General features: G+C 47.3%; 1 protein-coding gene across 3 annotated transcripts in view; it reads right to left on the bottom strand.

The window, feature by feature from the left end:
- Window positions 1–11864, bottom strand: part of LOC135055153 (poly(ADP-ribose) glycohydrolase-like) — a 344454-nt gene extending 332590 nt beyond the window's left edge. For 2 of the 3 annotated variants that reach the window (XM_063958859.1, XM_063958860.1), the window contains exons 1-2: window positions 11691–11864; window positions 2284–2447 (exon numbers count right to left, since the gene is read on the bottom strand). The gene's annotated coding sequence lies outside the window, so the exon portion shown is untranslated. Of the gene's footprint in view, window positions 1–1171; window positions 1232–2283; window positions 2448–11690 lie in introns of those variants that run through there. The other variant, XM_063958861.1, reaches the window with a different exon arrangement.
- Window positions 11865–26027: the final 14163 nt, after the last annotated feature.

The raw sequence follows: 26027 nt of genomic DNA, 5'->3' as shown, positions 1-26027 counted from the left end.
TGTCAATCTCCTTGTGTTCGGCTGTGCGAAAGGATTCTTTGTAAAATCCTTCACTCAGCAAGGATCCGCTTTGTACCCGTACGACGCACTTATGCATTGCGGTGCATACGCTTGCACAGTTCGGACCTGATCGCAGCGCAGCAAAAAATCCTAGCGTGCAATCAGGTCGGAATGACCCCTCTAGTCCAGTGGTAAAACTAAATGTTCCTATTCAGTGCCAGCAGATTTGCTTTATATTCTTGAAAAGTTTACAGATGTTTCATTTTAGATTACATCTATGCTTTCAACAGTGAATCTGACTTGAAAATAAATGAATACAAAATAACAAACCAGACACAAGTGGTAATGACAAATTTGTATATTTATTATAAACTTTAAAGGTTGAATTTGCGGTAATTTTAGGCCATTTTTTTACCCCAAAAATGTGAATTTCCACTGAAAAAATAATCAGAGTTTGGAATTGGATTGCAAGTGCAATTTGCGGTGCAAGTTCACAGTGAAAATGGGCCCTCATTCCGAGTTGTTCGCTCTGAGATTTTCATCGCATCGCAGTGAGAATTCTCTTAGTGCGCATGCGCAATGTTCGCACTGCGACTGCGCCAAGTAACTTTACTATGAAGAAAGTAAGTTTACTCACGGCTTTTTCATCGCTCCCACGTTCGCATTGTGATTGACAGGAAATGGGTGTTACTGGGCGGATGCACGGCGTTTTAGGGGCGTGTGGCTGGAAACGCTACCGTTTCCGGAGAAAACGCAGGAGTGGCCGGGGAAACGGTGGGTGTGCCTGGGCGAACGCTGGGTGTGTTTATGACGTCAGCCAGGACCGAAAAGCACTGAACTGATCGCACAGGCAGAGTAAGTCTGAAGCTACTCAAAAACTGCTAACTCGTTTGTAATCGCAATATTGCGCATACATCGGTCGCACATTTAAGAAGCTAAGATTCACTCCCAGTAGGCGGCGGCTTAGCGTGTGTAACTCTGCTACATTCGCCTTGCGAGCGATCAACTCGGAATGAGGGCCATGATTCGCAGATCCAACTTGCACCTAATAAGAATGACCCCATAAAGTTTTGTCTCCAGGGTCTGCCATAAGTGACAGCAGCCTTGAAATGTCTGCAAAAACAGTGAAGTAAATTTAACAATTAACAAACTAATTATTTATTGTACTCACATTAGTGGTTCCCAAACTTTTTTTAATCACGGCACCCTAGAGTATCACAATTTCTTCACGGCACCCCTAGGCCAAAAGTTTCTTATTAAAAAAATGTGAAAAAAATATTCAGTTAATTAAATTAGGTGTATATGTCATCCTAAAGTTCAATTATGTGGTGAGGGACAGGATTAACTTCTTTTTATCCACATATTCTATGATTGGAAGCCACAAACATTGGTTTTGACCTATTACAGTGACCATAAATAATTTGAATTGGTCCTGGACCAGCAATCCAAGGCACCCCTGCAAATGTCCAAGGCACCCCAGGGTGCCACGACACACTGTTTGGAAACCACTGCACTAGGGTTGTGTGGTGAGGTAAATGGCTCAGGAGGCACTGGCTAGTACCAGAGCCAGATTTACACACAATATATGAGCCCAAGGGCACATGTGGGCATTATAGACAGGTGCAGCAGTATATACAGTACAGCTGGAAATTTGGTGAGTTTTTATCAGAGATGTGCGGAAAAGATAGACAGGTGATAGACTTTTTACTTCAGAGTTGTGACTATAAAAATTATTAGAATAATACAGAGAAGATATTTAATGTACTTTATATATTCAAAACTCTGGCTTATACATTAGTATGGCAGGAGAGGCTCTGCCTCACCCCACCACACTGCACTATGTGAATTTTTTCCATTTCGAATTATTGGTAATCTTGAAGACAAACTCTAAGGGGATGATTCACTTAAGCGAAAGGTCCCCTAGCATGGCAGATGATGGTAGTACAACATGCTGTAGCTTATTTTTGCTCACAGACACAAAATAAGGGATGTTTGCAGTACCATAATATCCTGACATGAACACAGGAACAAATCATATGAGACTACTAAAGAAGAAGGCTAGTGTAATTATGTTTGAACATAAGACTACTTTAATGAGAATTATGACAACAGACATAAAAATACATTTACAAATACAAAAAAAAAAGCAAAACATAACCTGAAACATTATAATAGTCATAGCCTAAAGATTACTGTGTATAGCTTAATGTAATTAAGATGTTGGGTTTTCAAACAAATGTAGATAAAAGGAAATCTTGTTGTGCACATATGGAAATAACTTACCTTTTTAAACAAATCTGCTCTTGGGCCTTTATATCCAAACCAAGAATGGTTTATGTCCAAGTATGGCAAAATGAGCTATTACAGAGAGTGTACAGCTCCGGCTCCAGTTGTGGCTGTTGCAGAAGTCTGTTACAGAGTTTCCAGGAACTGAGCTGGGAATGTACCTAGACATGAGACAGAAGGAGAAAGTCCTTGAACTAGCAATAAATAGCAATATGGTGGCAAAGGTCTGAAATACCAGGAAACTATAGATTGTTTATTCATTTATTTACTTAACAGAAAAAGAAACGTGTTGTTTTCAAAACATCAAGAAAGAAAAACGCATCCCGTGAGTTTCAGTTTCTCCCATAGACCATAGCGATCCTGACTGTACAGTGTACTGTAGATGTGTTAAATGTATCATACATTACTTACTGTACATAAAACGGAAACATAGTGAAGAGCTGCTATTGGTGGATTGTAAAGTCACTCATGTAGTGTGTTTTATAGAACACTACAGTTTCCCAGGTTCCTTTTCAGGTTACCTGTAACCATAACCGCCCTGTCTACTTCATTTACTATAGCAGCTTCCACTGATGACATATAATTAACAGCAAAACCTTACTATGCATTAACTAATCCAGCCAATGAAACATATAAAGTAATCAAGGTTTGAATGTCGGTAGCAGGGCATACTGTACTGGTGCTCATCATGGAGCATTCCCCCCATTAGTAACATATAGAGTGTCCAGTATGATGCTGGGAGAGATACACATGGCCTGCTGCCACATTTGAAGAGAGAGAGATACAGGTTGGCGGCTGGTACTAATATACACTGGCATACTGTATGATATACATATGCAGTGTTGGACTGGGGCATGAAGGGCCCACCGGCCCTCTGCAGTGGGGGTTTAGGGGTGCGGCCAGTCTGCTGAGGGGGAGTGGATAGCTGCCACATTGGTTTGCCTAACCTTTAGAGAGTGCATGGTCATGGCCCATTAATAAATATATATAGTAAGCACTACTAGTGCAAGCATGATAATGTACCAGATTAATAGCAGCAATGCACCGTAGAAAAGTCAACATAGTCCTGTGCAGTATAAGGTAATATGTATAATGTATTATTCAAGTGCATAGTCTGGAACCTAATGCCAAGAGGAGGAGTTGGGGGCCCCAGGGTAGTTGGGCCCACCAGGGGTTTCTTCTGTACCCCTGTGGGCCAGTCCACGTACACTATGCATAAGATTACTAGGACGACGACGAGATGCAGAGAAAGCGGATATCGAACATCAGATGAGCGGAAATGACGCGAGCGGGAGCTCGCGTTACCAGGACGACGGCGGGACGCAGTCGTAGCGGGAGTCATGGTAGTCATGACTACCCGCAACGTAACATTTCAACACGCCCACACTCAGCTTAACGGACAAGGGGACAATTAGTAAATGTATGTATAGGGTTCAGCTGAGAGGGAAACGTAAGGATTGGCTAAGCAGGGTTTAAATACTTCAGGAAGCAGAGCCATTGTTATACACCTTGAAAAAGACCCTAGCTAAGAGGGTAGAAACGCGTTGGTGGACTACTGGCGTTTGGACTCTTCTCCGAATAGGGGGATTTACCTGGACAGCTGCTTGCCTGTGGGGATATCCCGGGAATCTTTTCCCACTGACTTGAATGCTGAATTGAACTGTTTACAGTTCCAACATCTCCGGTAATTTCCCTATACATTGGGGGATCAGTCAAACTGCCATCTAAAGGGCTACTGCTTATGTTTTAACATATAAGGAAAATTGTTTGTGGAAAAAAATAAGATTTTACTTACCGATAAATCTATTTCTCGTAGTCCGTAGTGGATGCTGGGACTCCGTAAGGACCATGGGGAATAGCGGCTCCGCAGGAGACAGGGCACAATAATAAAAGCTTTAGGATCAGGTGGTGTGCACTGGCTCCTCCCCCTATGACCCTCCCCCAAGCCTCAGTTAGGATACTGTGCCCGGACGAGCGTACATAATAAGGAAGGATATTGAATCCCGGGTAAGACTCATACCAGCCACACCAATCACACCGTACAACTCGTGATCTGAACCCAGTTAACAGTATGATAAACGCAAAGGAGCCTCTGAAAAGATGGCTCACAACAATAATAACCCGAATTTTTGTAACAATAACTATATACAAGTATTGCAGACAATCCACACTTGGGATGGGCGCCCAGCATCCACTACGGACTACGAGAAATAGATTTATCGGTAAGTAAAATCTTATTTTCTCTGACGTCCTAGTGGATGCTGGGACTCCGTAAGGACCATGGGGATTATACCAAAGCTCCCAAACGGGCGGGAGAGTGCGGATGACTCTGCAGCACCGAATGAGAGAACTCCAGGTCCTCCTCAGCCAGGGTATCAAATTTGTAGAATTTAGCAAACGTGTTTGCCCCTGACCAAGTAGCTGCTCGGCAAAGTTGTAAAGCCGAGACCCCTCGGGCAGCCGCCCAAGATGAGCCCACTTTCCTTGTGGAATGGGCTTTTACCGATTTTGGCTGTGGCAAGCCTGCCACAGAATGTGCAAGCTGAATTGTACTACAAATCCAACGAGCAATCGTTTGCTTTGAAGCAGGAGCACCCAGTTTGTTGGGTGCATACAGGATAAACAGCGAGTCAGATTTTCTGACTCCAGCCGTCCTGGAAACATATATTTTCAAGGCCCTGACAACGTCAAGCAACTTAGAGTCCTCTAAGTCCCTAGTAGCCGCAGGTACCACAATAGGTTGGTTCATGTGAAATGCAGAAACCACCTTAGGTAGAAATTGAGGACGAGTCCTCAATTCTGCCCTGTCAGAATGAAAAATTAAGTAAGGGCTTTTATATGATAAAGCCGCCAATTCTGACACACGCCTGACTGAAGCCAAGGCTAACAGCATCGTCACCTTCCATGTGAGATATTTTAAGTCCACAGTGGTGAGTGGTTCAAACCAATGTGACTTTAGAAAACTCAACACAACATTGAGATCCCAAGGTGCCACTGGAGGCACAAAAGGAGGCTGTATATGCAGCACCCCTTTTACAAATGTCTGAACTTCAGGTACTGAAGCCAGTTCTTTCTGGAAGAAAATCGACAGGGCCGAAATTTGAACCTTAATGGACCCTAATTTTAGGCCCATAGACAGTCCTGTTTGTAGGAAATGAAGGAAACGACCCAGTTGAAATTCCTCTGTAGGGGCCTTCTTGGCCTCACACCACGCAACATATTTTCGCCAAATGCGGTGATAATGTTTTGCGGTTACGTCCTTCCTGGCTTTGACCAGGGTAGGGATGACTTCTTCTGGAATGCCTTTTTCCTTCAGGATCCGGCGTTCAACCGCCATGCCGTCAAACGCAGCCGCGGTAAGTCTTGGAACAGACAAGGCCCCTGCTGTAGCAGGTCCTTTCTTAGAGGTAGAGGCCACGGTTCGTCCGTGAGCATCTCTTGAAGTTCCGTGTACCAAGTCCTTCTTGGCCAATCCGGAACCACGAGTATAGTTCTTACTCCTCTCCTTCTTATGATTCTCAGTACTTTTGGTATGAGAGGCAGAGGAGGGAACACATACACTGACTGGTACACCCACGGCGTTACCAGAGCGTCCACCGCTATTGCCTGAGGGTCCCTTGACCTGGCGCAATATCTGTCCAGTTTTTTGTTTAGACGGGACGCCATCATGTCCACCTTTGGTTTTTCCCAACGGTTTACAATCAGGTGGAAGACTTCTGGGTGAAGTCCCCACTCTCCCGGGTGAAGATCGTGTCTGCTGAGGAAGTCTGCTTCCCAGTTGTCCACTCCCGGAATGAACACTGCTGACAGTGCTATCACATGATTTTCCGCCCAGCGAAGAATCCTTGCAGCTTCTGCCATTGCCCTCCTGCTTCTCGTGCCGCCCTGTCTGTTTACGTGGGCGACTGACGTGATGTTGTCCGATTGGATCAACACCGCCTGACCCTGAAGCAGAGGTTTTGCTTGACTTAGGGCATTGTAAATGGCCCTTAGTTCCAGAATGTTTATATGAAGAGATGTTTCCATGTTTGACCACAATCCCTGGAAATTTCTTCCCTGTGTGACTGCTCCCCAGCCTCTCAGGCTGGCATCCATGGTCACCAGGATCCAATCCTGAATGCCAAATCTGCGGCCCTCTAGTAGATGAGCACTCTGCAGCCACCACAGAAGAGACACCCTTGTCTTTGGCGACAGGGTTATCCGCTGATGCATCTGAAGATGCGATCCGGACCATTTGTCCAGTAGATCCCACTGAAACGTTCTTGCATGGAATCTTCCGAATGGAATCGCTTCGTAAGAAGCCACCATCTTTCCCAGGACCCTCGTGCACTGATGCACTGACACCTGGCCAGGCTTTAGGAGGTTCCTGACTAGCTCGGATAACTCTCTGGCCTTCTCCTCCGGGAGAAACACCTTCTTCTGGACTGTGTCCAGAATCATTCCTAAGAACAGTAGACGTGTCGTTGGAATCAGCTGCGATTTTGGAATATTTAGAATCCACCCGTGCTGACGTAACACTACCTGAGATAGTGCCACTCCGACTTCTAACTGTTCCCTGGACTTTGCCCTTATCAGGAGATCGTCCAAGTAAGGGATAATTAAGATGCCTTTTCTTCGAAGAAGAATCATCATTTCGGCCATTACCTTGGTAAAGACCCGAGGTGCCGTGGACAATCCAAACGGCAGCGTCTGAAACTGATAATGACAGTTTTGTACTACAAACCTGAGGTACCCTTGGTGAGAAGGGTAGATTGGGACGTGGAGATAAGCATCTTTGATGTCCAGAGACACCATATAGTCCCCTTCTTCCAGGTTCGCTATCACCGCTCTGAGTGACTCCATCTTGAATTTGAACCTTTTTATGTAAGTGTTCAAGGATTTCAGATTTAAAATTGGTCTCACCGAGCCGTCCGGCTTCGGTACCACAAACAGCGTGGAATAATACCCCTTTCCCTGTTGTAGGAGGGGTACCTTGATTATCACCTGCTGGGAATACAGCTTGTGAATGGCTTCCAAAACTGCCTCCCTGTCGGAGGGAGACTTTGGTAAAGCAGACTTCAGGAACCGGCGAGGGGGAAACGCCTCGAATTCCAGTTTGTACCCCTGCGATACTACCTGTAGAATCCAGGGGTCCACTTGCGAGTGAGCCCACTGCGCGTTGAAATTCTTGAGACGGGCCCCCACCATGTCTGAGTCTGCTTGTAAAGCCCCAGCGTCATGCTGAAGACTTGGCAGAAGCAGGGGAGGGCTTCTGCTCCTGGGAAGCGGCTGCATGGTGCAGTCTTTTTCCTCTTCCTCTGCCCCGAGGCAGAAAGGAGTGGCCTTTTGCTCGCTTGTACTTATGGGAACGAAAGGACTGAGTTTGAAAAGACGGTGTCTTTTTCTGCTGATGTGAAGTGACCTGGGGTAAAAAGGTGGACTTTCCAGCCGTTGCCGTGGCCACCAGGTCCGATAGACCAGCCCCAAATAACTCCTCCCCTTTATACGGCAATACTTCCATATGTCGTTTGGAATCCGCATCCCCTGACCACTGTCGCGTCCATAACGCTCTTCTGGCAGAGATGGACATAGCACTTACTCTTGATGCCAGGGTGCAAATATCCCTCTGTGCATCACGCATATATAGCAATGCATCCTTCAAATGCTCTATAGTTAACAAAACATTGTCCCTATCCAGGGTATCAATATTTTCAGTCAGGGAATCCGACCATGCGACTCCAGCACTGCACATCCAGGCTGAGGCGATTGCTGGTCGCAGTATAACACCAGTATGTGTGTATATACTTTTTAGGATATTTTCCAGCCTTCTATCAGCTGGTTCTTTGAGGGTGGCCGTATCAGGAGACGGTAACGCTACTTGTTTAGATAAACGTGTGAGCGCCTTATCTACCCTAGGGGGTGTTTCCCAACGCGCCCTAACCTCTGGCGGGAAAGGATATAGTGCTAATAATTTATTAGAAATTAGCAGTTTTTTGTCGGGAGAAACCCACGCTTTATCACACACCTCATTTAATTCATCTGACTCAGGAAAAACTATTGGTAGTTTTTTCACACCCCACATAATACCCTTCTTTGTGGTACTTGTAGTGTCAGAAATGTTCAATGCCTCCCTCATTGCCGTGATCATGTAACGTGTGGCCCTACTGGACATTACGTTTGTCTCGTCACCGTCGACACTAGACTCAGTATCTGTGTCTGGGTCTGTGTCGACCCACTGAGGTAACGGGCGTTTTAGGGCCCCTGACGGTGTCTGAGACGCCTGGACAGGCACTAATTGATTTGCCGGCTGTCTCATGTCGTCAACAGTTTTTTGCAAAGTGCTGACATTATCACTTAATTGTTTAAATACGATCATCCAGTCAGGTGTCGACTCCCTAGGGGGTGACATCACTAACGCAGGCAATTGCTCCGCCTCCACATCATTTTCCTCCTCATACATGTCGACACACGCGTACCGACACACAGCACACACACCGGGAATGCTCTGATAGAGGACAGGACCCCACTAGCCCTTTGGAGAGACAGAGGGAGAGTCTGCCAGCACACACCCAGCGCTATATATATATACAGGGATAACCTTATATAAGTGTTATTCCCTTATAGCTGCTGTTTATATTGTTATTTGCTGCCAATAGTGCCCCCCCTTCTCTTTTTTACCCTGATTCTGTAGCAGGTCTGCAGGGGAGAGTCAGGGAGCCGTCCTTCCAGCGGAGCTGTGAGGGAAAATGGCGCTTGTGTGCTGAGGAGATAGGCTCCGCCCCTTCACGACGTCCTTATCTCCCGCTCTTTTGTGTAAAAATGGCAGGGGTTAAAATACATCCATATAGCCCAGGAGCTATATGTGATGTATTCTTTTGCCACCTAAGGTATTATCTTTTATATTGCGTCTCAGGGCGCTCCCCCCCAGCGCCCTGCACCCTCAGTGACCGGAGTGTGAAGTGTGCTGAGAGCAATGGCGCACAGCTGCGGTGCTGTGCGCTACCTTAGTCTGAACACAGGATCGTCTTCTGCCGCCGATTTCACCGGACCTCTTCGTCTCTTCTGGCTCTGTAAGGGGGACGGCGGCGCGGCTCCGGTGACCCATCCAGGCTGTACCTGTGATCGTCCCTCTGGAGCTAATGTCCAGTAGCCTAAGAAGCCCAATCCACTCTGCACGCAGGTGAGTTCGCTTCTACTCCCCTTAGTCCCACGTTGCAGTGAGCCTGTTGCCAGCAGGACTCACTGAAAATAAAAAACCTAAATTAAACTTTTATTCTAAGCAGCTCAGGAGAGCCACCTAGCCTGCACCCTTCTCGTTCGGGCACAAAAATCTAACTGAGGCTTGGAGGAGGGTCATAGGGGGAGGAGCCAGTGCACACCACCTGATCCTAAAGCTTTTATTATTGTGCCCTGTCTCCTGCGGAGCCGCTATTCCCCATGGTCCTTACGGAGTCCCAGCATCCACTAGGACGTCAGAGAAATTAATGTATTAAACTTTACTTCACTATATATTCTTTTCTATTATTTGTATATTCTCCTCTGCTACAAGGTGATATTGGACAAAATCAGCAGAAAGAAATACATTGGGAGAAAGCGCTAGTTAAGTAACCTCTCCATTTATTTTGTATACACGGTTTTTGGTGAAGGGTGAAGGTACCCTCAAGGAGTTGTTATTAATAAGCAGCTTTTAATGCGCACAGTGTCTTCACTATAACTACCTGCTACTATACATAAGATAGACTGTAGAAAAGAGAAGCGCTCTTGATGATTGGGTATCTTCCTCTCTGGAGCTGCGCGTCAGCAATAGCGCTAGGACTACAGTCTATGAACTTGAATCTGCTAGGATTCAAGACAGGGATGCTTTAGAGAGGAGGAGGCCCGTGTGTTACCTCCTCCGTTCGGGCCCCCTCCTTTCTGCCAGCAGCAATGGAGAGTCTGAGCACTAGAGGGCTCAGACTCTACTGCACATGCGCAGATCACCGGGAAAATGGCATGGTGGCCGTTTTCTCAGTGATTTCTCTACTGCGCATGTGCAGAATACTGTGAAAATGCCCCCTGTGCCATTTTCACTGTAATTCCACAGCGCTGCTGATGTGGGCGTTAGACTCCAGAGGGGTAAGTATTTAAAAAATGAGTGCAGAGTGTTCAGTGGGGGCCCCCATTTGGATTCAGGGGCCAGTTTACACCGCACACACTGCACCCATAATGCCCATTATAGATATGCCAGTGATTCAAGATCATCCAATGGGATCATGGCAGTTCAAATTTGGTGCCGGTCTTGAACCAACCATAACTTACGGCCTGGCAGCCAATCACGGCTCATGGTCCAGCAGCCAATCACGAAGCAGTCACAGCGAGACAAACACAGCGAACCGCATCATAGCCATCACCGATGTCTAGTATTAGATGCGGCAGAGCGGCAGCTTTCAGAGTCTGATTATGGTGAGAGTTGTAAACTTGCCACTGTTAAGAAAGTGGTAGACACCAGGACAGGCACAGCTGGAGATGGTAATTTCTCTGCTGCAGCATTTTCAAGATGGTGGGAGAACTGGAGAGGACTACAGTGGTGGAGTAGCAAGGGAGCTATATGAAGCACCCTACTAAAGCCTCTCCAACAACACTGGTAGGTGACCTTGGACCTCCAGTACCTAACTATCATTGCCCATAGAACGCTAGGTGCCTGGCATTAGGCACATGGGTGTAATGTAGATGCACATGTAGTAAGCCTGATGTTATTAATAAAGTGATCTAAGCAATAGGACCATGTTACTTCTATAAAATAGACAGGCCAGGGGCTTGAGTCCCACAATACTGACTTTGGGTTATCGGCCCTGGTCACTCTGCATGCATAAAGTCAGAGCTATATAGTCATTCCCATCAAAGTAGTAAACCTGGGCATTAGACAACCCAGGATGCTTACATAATTTGGCCTGTGTCCCTATTTAGTTATAACAACTTGGATATTATTTTAAGCTAGCTAGGTCCTCAGTAGTTTATAATATAGACCATTGTGAAGAAAAGACAATTCTCTAGTACAGATGTGCCCATATACTGTACACCGTTTCTATTTTGCTCAATTTGGCATGCAATGCATAGCACGGCTAAGTTTTTTCTACGAGTAGGGAGTGGATGGATTTTAAAATTTTTGTTTGCCATAATAGAATATGTATAAAGTAGCATATTACAGTAGCAAATTAAGAAAAATCACAAAGCATGGCTAAATCACTGAGTCTATGGCATGCCAAACCATGACTTACATGGCAGGATATAGGAAAGGTAAATGTGGACACATCTGTATGAACGCTAGATAACTTTTGAGTGCATGCAGGGTTAAAGCTTGTCAGACTGATCCTGACTGTACAAGTGTGATACGCCGGTAAAACACTATGAATAATAGTGGGTCTCACGTTTGTAAATGGACTTACTTGCCCTAGTACTGCAGGGGTTAACAGTTCCCCTACTGGATGATGCCAGCAGCTAGCAGGGAAACACTAGGACCCAGAAGGATGACAGCCACAGCACCTGGAGAGTGGAAAGATCCAGAGCCCCAGCAACAGGCTGACCTGTGAACTGAGGAAGGGGAGGAGCCTGTGGAGAGGACAAAGAATGGTGAGTGAGGAGACAGCCAAGCTGAATAGAGCTGCCTGGGAGCTGCCTTGTACCTGAGAGTGCTGACTAGAGGAGTGGGGTGCAGCTGTGGAAGGACAGCAGGAAGCTCCAGTGACTGGAGAGATCCCCTCAGCCACCAGGAGCTGCAACACGGGGACAGAGAGTGGTGCAGACATCACAGTGTAACCAGCAAGGCACTAACACCCCAGGGTAAGCTCCTGTAAAATCAGAGGGAGGAGAGAGCCAGCAACAGACAGACCCTCAGGAAATCCCCAGCCTGATACCTGACAGCCAACCTCCTATGTGCCCAGTCAGTCAGTGTGAGCCAGAAGGAGAGAGAGGCCAGATAGAGCAGGAGCTAGAGACTCTGTGGTGAACTTTTACTAAAGGCAGCTGGGTAACCCCCACATTGGAAGAAAGGCATTCAGCCAAGTGTGATACAACAGACTGTCAGTGGGAAGTATAGTCACTCTACTACAACTGACATCCAGCTGCTATTGAGAGTAAGAAACCAACAAACCATCCCTTATCACACAAAGTGACAGACTTGGACAGTGATATAGTTATTCATACCCTCCAACATTTTACACAGAAAAATCGGTACAAATCCGAAAAAGGGGTGTGGCCGTGGGTAATGGGGGCGTGGCCACACCCCTTTTCCTATACTTTCAATGGAAGTTTGGGGAGGCAAAAATCGGTACAGACCATGAAAAAAAGGTACTGTACCTATTAAAAAGGTACAGTTGGAGGGTATGGTTATTGTCACACCCTGCAGGTTGCATTACAGACTGTAGTGAGGGGACATGAACTCACCAAACCAGGACTTGTACTACTTCCATTTGGCTTTCCTAACAAAGAGAGACATATTACTTTGCTAACTAAAAATGCAACTGCCACCTGGAGGACACTAGAAATATTGCCAAGGTTCATTTAACTAATATTGTACTACTTGCAAAAGTGAGTACTACATTTGCAAAGGTGTGCTTAACCGTGAAGTGTGATGTAACTAACTGGCGTTACCGGAAAGATATTACTGTAGCAGTTAGGATTGTCATGTGTTTTACCTGATTTGGTGCCATTGTGTATGTTAAACCATTTTCTTTCAAAAACAGCAGTGACAACATTGTTCCTTATAATAAAATACCAGTCACTGTTCTAACGCGTGGTGACATGTTTGTTGGGATGTTTGGGGGTCCTGATCTCTCTGCCTAGTCCCCGAGGAAGCCTGAAGAGAAAGTGTACAGAAGGCCAAGGAAGAAGATCAGGAAACGCAGGTACCACTCGATCCACTCATACACCGCCACTCTATCACTAGTGGCATATCACACAAGCTGCATCTCTTGTCTGTTATAGAAAAGCGTACAGTATGTAAAGTACCTGCTGAATGTGAATATTGATATGCAAGTGCTCCTTAATATCTTATTGCTATGATAAACGGCAATCCATTAAGATTATTGGGACTGATTCCATATGATTAATATGCCCCTTCTATGTTCACTTTACACATCGAGCTATCGATCCTATTACCGCAGCACTACTATTTAAAATCTGCCACTAACCGTCAGCCAATCAGGAGAGGCCGCGCAGCTGCTCCTGATTGACTGCCGGTCCACGGCAGATTTGAAATAGTAGCACCATGGTCATAGGAGCCGCAGTGCCACACCAAAGGCCGCCAACCTCAGCCTCCTCCGTTGCACCGCCGCCCTCTGACTCCTCTTCCGCTTCATCGCTGCTACCCTCAGACTTCTCTGCCTGTGGCAGCCCCGCCGCCCTCAGTCCTTCTCTGCACCTCCGCCAACTCCCACAGCCTCCTCCTCCATACCATCTCCGAGGTCCACAACCTCCTCATCCACAGCACCACAGACCACAGCATTCTCAGCACTGCCGCTGCTAAATAGGTAATCTTACCCTGCTGCCTTACTCTCTCCCTGGTCCCTACTGTATTCCCTTGCTGTCCCTCTATCTGTCACTCTCCCTGTCCCTATGTCCCTGCTCTCACTCTCCCTCTCTGTCACTCTCCCTGTCCCTATGTCCCTGCTGTCACTTTCTCTGTCACTCTCCCTATCCCTATGTCCCTGCTCTCACTTTCCCTGTCCCTCTGTCACTCTCCCTGTCCCTATGTCCCTGCGGTCACTTTCCCTGTCCCTATGTCCTGGCTGTCACTCTCCCTGAATTTTGTCTCATTCAATGTGGCATAATGTGAATTTTGTCTCATTCAATGTGGCATAATGTGAATTTTGGCTCATTCTGTGTGCTATAATGTGAATTTCGGCTCATACCGTGTGCTATAATGTGAATTTCGGCTCATAAAGTGTGGTATAATGTGAATTTCGGCTCGTACTGTGTGGTGCGTGCATAATTACAACCTTCACTTTTCCATACCCCCACTTCAAAATTTCCACTTCGAGCACTGTGTATAATGACATATACAGTACAAAGATGTGTAAATATGTTTATATGAAACAGATGTGTCCTTACACATCTTTCCTGCTGGACGCTGGTTTCTTTGGCGCTGTAGGAGTTAAAGAGCACTGCAAGGGTAAAGAAGTACTGCAGGGTTTAATTTCCCTTCAGCTTCTGGCACCTGCATGAGGAAGTAGACAGAGCGACCTGATTGTAGGAGCTTGAGAAACTGTGTGGACTGCGCATGAACAGAGCCTGAATGGATGCATCTGTCAAACTACCTTCTGTGTGGTCCCACCTTCCTTACCTCTCTGAACCATTCCTTAGAACCTGTAACAAGTGGAGAAATTTAAGTGCAGTACCAGGTAAGAACATTTCTGTTGTAAGTTACACAGGCATTGCCATAAACCACAGGTTCTCAAACTCGGTCCCCAGGACCCCACACAGTGCATGTTTTGCAGGTCTCCTCACAGAATCATAAGTGACATAATTAGCTCCACCTGTGGACCTTTTAAAATGTGTCACTAAGTAATTAATACACCTGTGCACCTGCTGGGTTACCTGCAAAACATGCACTGTGTGGGGTCCTGAGGACCGAGTTTGAGAACCACTGCCATAAACCATTAACCTGTGTATAACATTTGGCAACATCATGAACAGGAGTTCAAAGTAAACAGATTGGTAACCAAAAGGGAAGATGTCATCAGACCAAGCCGCACCAGCAGAGCTATCCAAGAGTTCAGCAGAATCAGTGAACCCAATAGTGGCGCAACTCAATCTAATTACCTAACCTCACTGCTTCGGGGCCCCATGGCTCCCAACTTACAGCAGAGAGGTTCACAGCACAGAAGGGAGTACTCTTGTAGAATTAAAAAACAAGATAAACTCAATGTTTTGACTATATCCCCTTAGTGATCAACAACAATACCAGAACTCATCCATTTGTGGCGGTTAAAAGATTGTCTTTCATTGCAAGGAAATTTGGTCTTACGGCACAGTACAGATTCAAAAACTCACCTGTCAAACAGTTGGTAGTATAGAAAAGGTTGTTTTGGGCACAATCGCCAGTAGCGCTGGGTGGTTGATACCACTGTCCATCTCCAAGAAGACTTTCTTTTATATGTGAAATGAAATTTTGTATCAAAGATTCTTCTTCGATTTACTGTTAGACTGTATAGTGTAATAATGTCTAGTACGAATTTCTCTCTCCCTCAGTTAAAGGTGATAGATCCTAATACGTACTATAGGTAATTCCGTCACACATTCCTTTAAACCGATGCCAATAAAGTTGCTTACCTTACTCACGCCAAAGTGGAGCGGATTCCTTCCATAAAGGTATCATTAATCCATTCTACTGGTATATTCCTAGAAGGTGTTAGTATCCTTTATGGGTTCACCCCTTGGTGCACGATGAAAACAACAGATAATGGGCTAACCCAACTTACAGCTACAAGTGTAGTGATATTCACATAAAGGTATATTTACATTGGAAATCCTTTTTATCTCCTATTTGCCCCTTGCGGTACTCGTACCGAAGACAGGATATAATGTGGAGAAAAAGGATGTCTAAATCAAAACAGATAAACATCCTAGTGATACTTGGTGGACCCCTTAATTCCAAGTAAAGCATTCATTACCTCTAATACCAAGAAATAAAGACACTGAGACTTGAATTTGGCAGAAAAATTGCTAGCTATTTATTTTACCCTAACCATAGCAAACCTGTAAATGAAAAAACTTTGTTAACATGCCGATTCAGCCGGCATATGGTGGCAGAAAAAAGAACGGCTCTATTGAACTAACGCTAACCTTAAAATGTTAAAATTCAAAACTGTCCTAATTTAACTACAAACTGTAAAATCGGTAATAGGTGCCCAACTCAGCCCCCACAGTGACTACCCACCCTGATGGGTTCCTGCCCCTGCCCCCGGACGGGTGGTCGAGCGGCCCTATAAGTCGATGGAGGTGAGTGCACCTAAACCACACCAAACTGTAAATCACTACAGCTAACCATACAACTACAAACTGCCGTTCTTTTCCGCCAATAAATAGCCAACGACAAAATCAGCCAACAATTCAACGCCAAGGCACTCCGTGCCAGAACCTCTACCAACAGGGCGGGAAGGCAATCAGCAGCAAGAGAGACTGAGCCGGCCTAGCATTCCCTATATATAATAACCCTCCCCTTTTTCCAAAGGCTGTACTTTCCTCACAGCTAGGTCCACCCCTCACAAGATGTTTAACTCATTCCTTTCCTATGCAGTCAATTCTCTCTCCTAAACATCCTAGTGATACTTGGTGGACCCCTTAATTCAAAGTAAAGCATTCATTACCTCTAATACCAAGAAATAAAGACACGGAGACTTGAATTTGGCAGAAAAATTGCTAGCTATTTATTTTACCCTAACCATAGCAAACCTGTAAATGAAAAAACTTTGTTAACATGCCGATTAAGCCGGCATATGGTGGCAGAAAAAAGAACGGCTCTATTGAACTAACGCTAACCTTAAAATGTTAAAATTCAAAACTGTCCTAATTTAACTACAAACTGTAAAATCGGTAATAGGTGCCCAACTCAACCCCCACAGTGACTACCCACCCTGATGGGTGCCTGCCGCTGCCCCCGGACGGGTGGTCAAGCGGCCCTATAAGTCGATGGAGGTGAGTGCACCTAAACCACACCAAACTGTAAATCACTACAGCTAACCATACAACTACAAACTGCCGTTCTTTCTTTTTCATCCACTAGGGGTCACTGGAGTACTCTTGGGATATGGACGGCTTCCGAAAGGAACAGGGCACTGAATATTCAAATTCAGTAACACTCCTCCCCTCCATACTCCCGGATTACCTCAGTGTTTTTTCTGTGCTCGTCGGAGCAACAGGGCTGGTGTGGGGGGATCCCACACTTTGTGAATATTTTTATTTTTATTTTTACTACTTATGCACACATCCCTTCCCAGTTTCTTCTAAAAACATGGGTCCGGGATGGTGCCGCTGCACGGAGCAGCGCATGGCGTGTCGGTCCTCACAAAGAGCACCCTCACAGCCACACGCAGCACACTAAATGCTGCAAGAGCTGGACGGAGCTTACAGAAAGAAGCCCCGTCGCAGCCATGAAGGAGTGATCAGCTGGACGGAGCTTACAGATAGAAGCCCCGTCGCAGCCAGGAAGGAGTGATCAGCTGAACGGAGCTTACAGGAAGAAGCCCGTCGCAGCCATGAACTGAACAGCAGGACGGAAGAAGCCTGTCGCAGCCCTCCCTACACAAGGTATGCTGGGGGGGACGGGGCGGTCAGCGCGCGCTGCCGCCCCGCTGTGTGGGGTCCGTTTTTATTACCGCCCACACCCGCCGCTAATACAGCGCCCGCACCCGCCGCTAATACAGCGCCAGCCCCAGCCGCTCCGTCCGTACTGTACGGACTTCAAAGCCAGGGAGACCGCCGCAGCACAGCGCTCTCTAGAGCCGCCGGAAACCGCTGTGCACCGCTCCAGCCAGCCGAACGGCCGCTCTCCTCACAACGTTCCCTGCCTCCCGGCAAGGTCAGCTCCCGCTCCCCGCTGAGACACACGGAGCACAGAGGGAGGGGGGGGGGGGACAAGCCACAGGCAGCGCTGCTGCAAGGGGCCCAGACATTGGGGATAAACTTATATGCATGACAGGCTGCCACATTCCTAGGTTATATTAATAACCTGACCTGTGATATCACTTTATAATAGACTATTGAGCCTATATTAACACAGGAGGCATGTATTGTACCCTGCCTGTGATTATCAGTGTAAGCATGGCATGGGGGCCATTTTAACCATGCTTCCTGTTTTTTTCCCTGCTTGTAATTCCAGAACGTTCCTGTCCTACAACACTACTCCACCGGAGGCGCAGGGGTGTTAGTGGGAATTTTTGCTTCAGGTTTTATATAGGCTGGCCAAGTGAATGCATTTCGGCCATATATATATGTATATTGCACACCTTAAGTAACACTTTTACTGAGCGTGCAAGTGTCTGTCTTTGTTTATTGTGTGGACTGTCTGCGTAATGAGTACGGCACCAGCAAAGACTCCAAAAGACGTTTTACTGCAAATGTCTGTACATGAATCTACCACAGGTTCCGTATGGTTTGTAGGTTTCCACTCGGGAACCAGGTTTCATTCCTATGCTACGCAAATGTAATGGCTGAGTTGCAATTACAATTGGCCACCGTTCAACACGAGCGGCAAGATCCGAGTCTCGGAGAAGATCGCCAAATCTAACGGAGGAGTCTCAGCCGTTGCAAAAGTCCGACTTCACGTTGGGTAACGGTATTAATTTAATTGGTCTTATACGTTAACCGTTTCTGCTATGTTGCGGTCTGACAATTCTATGCCAAACCTCACGGCGCTAAATAAGGGTGAGGAGGGCACATTAGACCAGCAGTCAGAAGTGCAGGGTTTTTTTTTTTGACAGCCCAGACATTGGTAATGACCAGTGCGTCAGTCTCTGAAGTTTACATAGACTAAGGAGCAGTGGGGTTCTTATTTAGGATATCTTAATAAGATGTTAGTAGAAATACAAAATAACCGAATAACCGGTTCTATACCTCACAAATTTAATTCTATTTACCCGTTTCCACACAGTGACATCTACATTGGAGAATCCGCCATTGGTGGATTAGTCTGTGTCAAACCTTATAAAGACCCTTCAGATAAGATAGATTTGGGTCACTAAGGCGCTCTTTGTATGGAAATAATGACGATCACGTTATACTTATCGTTAATCAAATCTGAGAAGCTGCTCAGTAGCGATATACAGCTTCTGCTGCCGGCTATTAGCACGCTTCTCGCCTCTCATCGTCGCTAGTTACAGCACGACAGGTTCTCTGGCTGCGTTCTTGGCAAGCGGAGTCAGAGGTCAAAAGAATACGGTGGCCAGAAGTTGTTTGGTCCTAAAATTGACAAATGCATTTCTCAGGCCAAGGCGGAGGGGGGGGAGAGTCTAGTTTCCTGCCATTGCCTCCACCGGTACCAAGACGGAAATACTCTAGTCCAGCGTTCACTTTAGACTTCAGTCCTGTCAAGGCTGTGGTACAGCCACGCCTTGTAACACCAGGGCGCTAAAGACAACAAGCCAGTGGCTTGACGGGCTCCCAGGCCATTTTGGATTTCCAATTGTTGGAGCGCGCCTTCAGACGTTACATTTGCCGGGATTCCAGACATCCACTGATGGATGTATCCGCAATTTAGTGTTAAAGTCTTCCGCCACTGCACTTTTTCAAAAGTGGACTGTCTCTATCGGACGACAAAAAGGCGTTTTGGCACATTGCCATTCAGTCTCTGCTGGATTCAGCAGTTTTTAATTCCAGCCTGGTACGCCAACAAGGTCAAGGTTATTATTCCCGTCTGTTTGTGGTACCGATTTCGGAGGGCTCCGTCAGTCTCAATCAGTAAGTCACTTACTACAGATTGAAGATGGAATTTCTGCGGTCAGTATTTCCAGATTTGAAGCCACAAGATTGCATGATTGCGCTTCATTTCAAGGAAGCGTACTTACACATTCCGATTTGGTCACCTCATCAGAGGTTCTTGCGTTTTGCAATACGCCACACAGGCTTTACCGTTTGGCCTCTCGTCAGCGCTTTGGGTATTCACCAGAGTGATGTCTGTGGTAATAGCTCATCTCAGATCCCTGGCAGTGACTATCGTTCCGTACTTAGACGATCTGCTCATGAAAGCTCCGTCTCAACAGATGCTTCTCCAACTTGCGCTGCTAAACATACACCCCGGTTGGAGTGTCAATTTCAAGAAATCTCATCTAATTCCGACTTCAATATGAGTCTCGTTACGGTAAATCAAAGAATTTTCCCTACTACAAAAGAAAGTACGGATTATTCATCTGGTACAATAAGTGCTCAAGCCACGCACACTCTCGGTACATTTGTGTATTCGCCTAAGTTTTCCCTCCCGTCCATTTCAACAATAGTGGTCGGCCTCGCATCTGTAGATTTCCCACAGGGTGAGGTTGTCGGCAAGGGCGAGGGTGTCTCTACTCTGGGGCTCAAGGTACACAATTTAACCGCAGGCGGCGGCTGGAATTTAATAATTCTAACGGCGAACGTGAGTCTCAGAGGTTGGGGAGCTGTAGTTTAAAATTGTCAGCGACAGGGTCTCTGGGCGGATCACGACAAATTGCTGTCTAAAAATGTACTGGAACTCCGCGCAATTTACAATGCACTACGACAAGCATTACATATGCTTCCCTCTCAGACTGTCCAAGTGCAGTCAGACAACGCGACGGCAGTCGCATACATTAACAAGCAAGGAGGAACGAGAAGCCACATGGCAATGCGGGAAGTAGCTCGAATCCTCAATTGGCCAAAATACCACCAGGTGATATTGTCGGCAGGGTTCATTCCGGAAGTGGACAACTGGGAGGCGGATTATCTCAGCCGTCTGGATTTTCATCCAAGAGAATGGGCATTAAATCCAGAGGTGTTTTAAAGGTTGGTCCACAGGGGGGGGTTATCCTCAGGTGGACCTGATGGCATCTCGCCACAATTACAAATGCCCCAGTATGTGTCCAGAACGAGAGATCCAAGGGCAGTGGCGGTGGATGCTCTCACAATCGCGTGGCCGTACAGCCTCGTGTATCTGTTTCCACCGTTTTCCGCTGCTCTCTCAGTTGCTAAAACGGATCAAAAGAGAGTCCGTCACAGACATACTAGTGATGCCTCATTGGTCTCGGAGAGCTTGGTTCTTGGATCTCCGCGGAGTACTCGCATACGATCCTGGGCCGCTCCTACTACGTACAGACCTGTTACAACAGGGTCTGTTCTTTTACACCGATTTAGCGCGGCTGCGTTTGACGGGGTGGCTGTTGAGACCGCCCTCTTAAGAAAAGAGGGCATTACAGTATCTGTTATACCAACCATGTTACGAGCTAGGAAGCCGGTTACGGCAGCTCAATTATTACAGAATTTGGCGTGCCTATATAGGTTGGTGTGAAGCTCGGGAGTTTCCGACATCATCTTTCAAGTTATGCCGTATTTTGTTATTTCTACAGACGGGGTTAGATGGAGGACTGCGTTTATCTACACTAAAGGTGCAGGTATCTGCGTTGTCAATTTATTTTCAAAGACATTGGCTCTATTGCCATCGGTACACACTTTTCTACAAGGTGTCCTCAGAGTACTGCCTCCATTCATTCCACCTACAGCGCCACGGCACTTGAATCTGGGTTTAGATTTCTTACAGTCTTCATATTTTGAACCCTTACAGCAAGTGGATTTAAAGTTTCTCACTTGGAAAACTATTTTTCTTCTAGCCTTAGCTTCGGCAAGGCGTGTTTCATATTTGGGTTCTTTGTCATGCAAGCCACCGTATTTGGTGTTTCATAATGACAGAGCGGAACTTTGAACAAATCCCGCTTTCTTACCAACTGTAGTGTCATCTTTTCACATCAATCAACCAATAGTAGTTCCTGTGTTAACAGCACATTCTGGAACTCTGGATGTGGTACGCGCATTACGCGTTTATGTTTCCCGAAAGTCTACACTTCGTAAGACGGATACGTTGTTTGCCTTCTATGATGCGGCCAAGATGGGTTGCCCAGTTTCTAGACAGACCTTATCCACATGGATAAAACTGACTATATGTCAGGCTTACCTTAATGCTAGGTTACAGCCGCATACATCAGTAACAGCTCATTCCACACGTTCTATGGGAACTTCATGGGCAGCTGGTCGTGGAGCTTCTACGACGCAGCTTTGCCGTGCGGCTACATGGTCTTCAGTGCACACATTTGTGCGCTTTTACAAGTTTGATACGTTTTGCGGCATCAGCATCTAGCTTTGGCCGCCTAGTGTTACAGGTGTCAAACAGCTCTCCCGCCCACGGGGGAAGCTTTGGTACGTCCCAAGAGTACTCCAGTGACCCCTAGTGGATGAAAAAGAAAATAGGATTTTGGTACTTACCAGGTAAATCCTTTTCTTTGAATCCATAGGGGGCACTGGACGCCCACCCAGAGCAGTTTTACCTGGGTTGTAGTAAGCTCAGGGGATCTTATGGTAACACGTTTTCACCGACTGGTTCAAATGTTCTAGTTCTATCGGTTATGGTGTCAACTGTTTAGTTGTCAGTTACGTTATGTGTCAACTTTATGGTTGTCCGTTATGTTATAGGTAATTCTCCAGTGTCAACCTCTCTATCGCTCCTGTTCGGCTCAGTAAAAAACACTGAGGTAATCGGGGAGTATGGAGGGGAGGAGTGTTACTGAATTTGAATATTCAGTGCCCTGTTCCTTTCGGAAGCCGTCCATATCCCAAGAGTACTCCAGTGCCCCCTATGGATTCAAAGAAAAGGATTTACCTGGTAAGTACCAAAATCCTATTTTTACGCCAACAGCGAAAGACTCTTCCCCAGAGTCTTCGCACCGCCACCATAACCTCACCCTAACTCCTGCAACACTAAACACAGATCCTCCAGGAAAAGCATCATCCCCTCATTGGATAGATGCACACCATCAGGCCGAAAAAGGTGACTGTCTCGGAACCGAATCCTAGGGTGGCTAACTACTTTGCCTCCGTGGGACAACACCCACTTCGCCACCGCCCCATTCACCTTCTGCCTGGCCACATCAATCACGCGACCATCCGCCACACCTCACCAACTCAACCTTGGCACCATCAAAGAGAACACCAAGACACAATTGGTCCATGCTGCGGCCACACTGGCCAGATCCTGTATCATGGCCCACCGCAGCTCCAAAGATGTCCTCTTCCTTGCCACCTAGATGGACAACCAGCACCCTAGGGACTACATGCTCGCTCGCCTGACTGACTAGTCTACTCTTCAGATCTTTCCACATCATCCCCCGCCAACCAAGCCAACGAACTCCCTGAGCCCTAGGAAACATCTGAGCCCCCTCCGAGGCCAAAAACCTGGCTGCCCAATACACATAAGAGTGGCCAACCACCCAGATAGCCAAGTCATCGTCAAACCAACCTGAAGAGAAGGAAAGGGGGTAGAATTGGTTACTAATTATCTATAGCATTGTTATTAAACGCATTAACCTGAAGGATCTGCCAAAAGAAAAAATTGAGTTTTTGTTTATTGCAGAAGTCACGGCCTAGACGATCTGCGCACGCTTCCAGCCAATTTGAAGCAGAACATAAACACAAAAATGGGAAGATCAAAATGAAATTAAAAAATTAAACGGGGGGGGGGGGGGGGGTATAAAATGGGGAAAAAACATGTAAGAACTCAGCTGGAGGTGAAAGCGTAAAAACCTGCTGAGGGACTTTGATTAGAACTGATCAGCCGAATTGTGGATTAGAATTCAGTCCGTCAAGTCAGGCAAAAAATCGCAATAGAACTCCAGACCCCCGCTGCCAGCAGCGGCGAGTGGCTAATCCCTGAGTAGGATAAGAAAGGGGGGGACAGACAGACGGACAACACAAGAACGTACTGAACTGTACAACATAACTTATCACAACTACAATTTAAACAACCGCATGCAAGCCGACATCTCATGCAACGGGGCGAATATATTGTCTGTAACTTGACGACTTCCATCGCCCCACCGCCTGGATCTCAGCCACGGAAAACCCTGCCGACGCAGCCGACGTTGCAGCCCCGATGCGGAAGGAATGCGTCCCGAAAGCAGCGGGTGGAAGGCCCAAGCTCGCCAGACAGTGACCCAGCATCCAACAAAACTGATATTTCGTCACCGGCAGACTGTCATAATGCAGCAGCCATGACCCCCCACCATCGGGCCGTACTGCCGCATATTGACCTGCCAACCTCACTGGGCAAATGCTCTCCTCGAGTGCCGGAACCAAGGTGACCCAGCGACCTCTACCAACTTGGTCCGTCTTAGAGCGACGCAATCTGCACAGCAAGGACCTCTCACCCACCACCACGTCTCCGACAAGCATGCGTGAATCTGCTCGCTTAGAAGGCGCCACCAACTCCGATACCCGAAAGGCACCTTGATAGGCCATTGAGAACGCCAAACTGAACAGCAGTGACTCAAACATGGACGACGCGATACCGCCAACCGCCCTGATGACAGCCGGAAGCAAGGCCGCATCAATGGGCCGCCTCCTATCAGGCGGCATTGGCGCCACGCGCACCCATCCCTTCATTGCCTTCAGCAGAATCCCGTTCTTCGTCACGTCAGGGACGCCCCTGATTTTGCTAAAGAACTAAATACCAGCTAAGTACCGGGAAACCACCGCTCTGGACCTACCCGTAACATATAGCTGCCAAATAAAAGAAAGCATCATCCGATGCCCGCTCTTACCTTGTTGACTTCGTCCTCGAACAAACTCCTCCCACTCGCTCCAAGCTTGCCCGTACGCCTTAAGCGTGCTCGGCGCGACTGACCGCATCGCTAGACCCTCCAGTCCGGCCCGATCACCTGCCAGACATAACCGGGACAATGAAAACCATGCTCGTCGGCCTCGGATGCCAACAAACCAAACCTTTCCCACTGCCCTCGTGACAATGCGTTGGCAATTCCGTTCTCCAGCCCAGGCACATGCTGCGCGCGGAACCACACGTTCCTACGCAGGCATGTCAACAGCAACTGCCCCAGCACCCTCAGGACCACCAGCGACTTCGCCCTCTGAATATTTATCGCATGCACCACGCCCAGATTGTCACATCTAAACAAGATGCTGCGATGAGCCAGCCGATCGCCCCAAACCTCCAGCGCAACCATAATGGGGAAAAGCTCCAGCAGCAAAAGGTCCTTAGTGAAACCCTCGCGATGCCATTCTGCCGGCCACGAGGCCGCGCACCAAGATCCCTCCAGATAGCAACCGAACCCAGAGGAACCCGCCGCGTCGGTAAACAGCTGCAGCCCGGCGCTGTCACCCGTTGGGGCTTGCCATATACACACCCCGTTGAAGTCCTCCAGGAACGAGGCCCATACGGCCAAATCCCTCTGAATCTCGGAGGACAAACGCACGAACAGATGTGGTCTGGCACAACCCGCAGTCGCCCTTTCCAGCTTCCGGCAGAAAACCCTGCCCATCGAGATCACCCGACAAGCAAAGTTCAAAATGCCCAGCAAGGACTGCGCCTGCCGCAGAGTGACCTTGCGCGACCTTCCGAACCGGCAGATAGCCTCGCGGAGCTTCGCAACCTTGTCCTGAGGCAGTCGACACGATCCCGCCACCGTGTCGATTTCAATCCCCAAAAATGACAAACAGGAGACCGGCCCCTCTGTTTTATCCTCGGCCACGGGAACGCCAAAGTGAAAAAACAGAGCTCGGATGCTGACAGCAAGTCGCCACACCGTGATGAATTTGCCAGCCCCACACACACAGGAAGTCATCAAGGTAATGGGCGACCCCGTGACCCCCTGACGAAGACTCCACGCACCAATGCAGGAATGTGCTAAACCGTTCGAAAAACGAGCAGGACACGGAACATCCCATCGGCAAACACTTGTCGATGAAATACTCCGACCCAATCCGAAAACCCATAAAACGGAATGAGTCCGGATGCAACGGCAGCAACCGAAATGCGGATTCCACATCTATCTTAGCCATAAGAGCCCCAGGCCCGTAACTACGGACCAGCTCTAGCGCCTCGTCAAACGACTGATACACCACCGAGTAATGAGTCGGCGGTATCGCATCATTGACCGACGACCCCGACGTGTAAGAAAGATGCTGAATGAGCCTAAAAGCACCTGGAGTCTTCTTGGGAACCACCCCCACTGGGGAGATGACCAAGTCATCCACCGGGGGTGAGGTAAACGGTCCCT

This window comes from Pseudophryne corroboree, chromosome 3, assembly GCF_028390025.1.
Source record: "Pseudophryne corroboree isolate aPseCor3 chromosome 3, aPseCor3.hap2, whole genome shotgun sequence".
NCBI lineage: Eukaryota > Metazoa > Chordata > Amphibia > Anura > Myobatrachidae > Pseudophryne > Pseudophryne corroboree.
The sequence above is the reverse complement of the archived record's forward strand: the minus strand, read 5'-3'. Positions and strand labels throughout refer to the sequence as shown.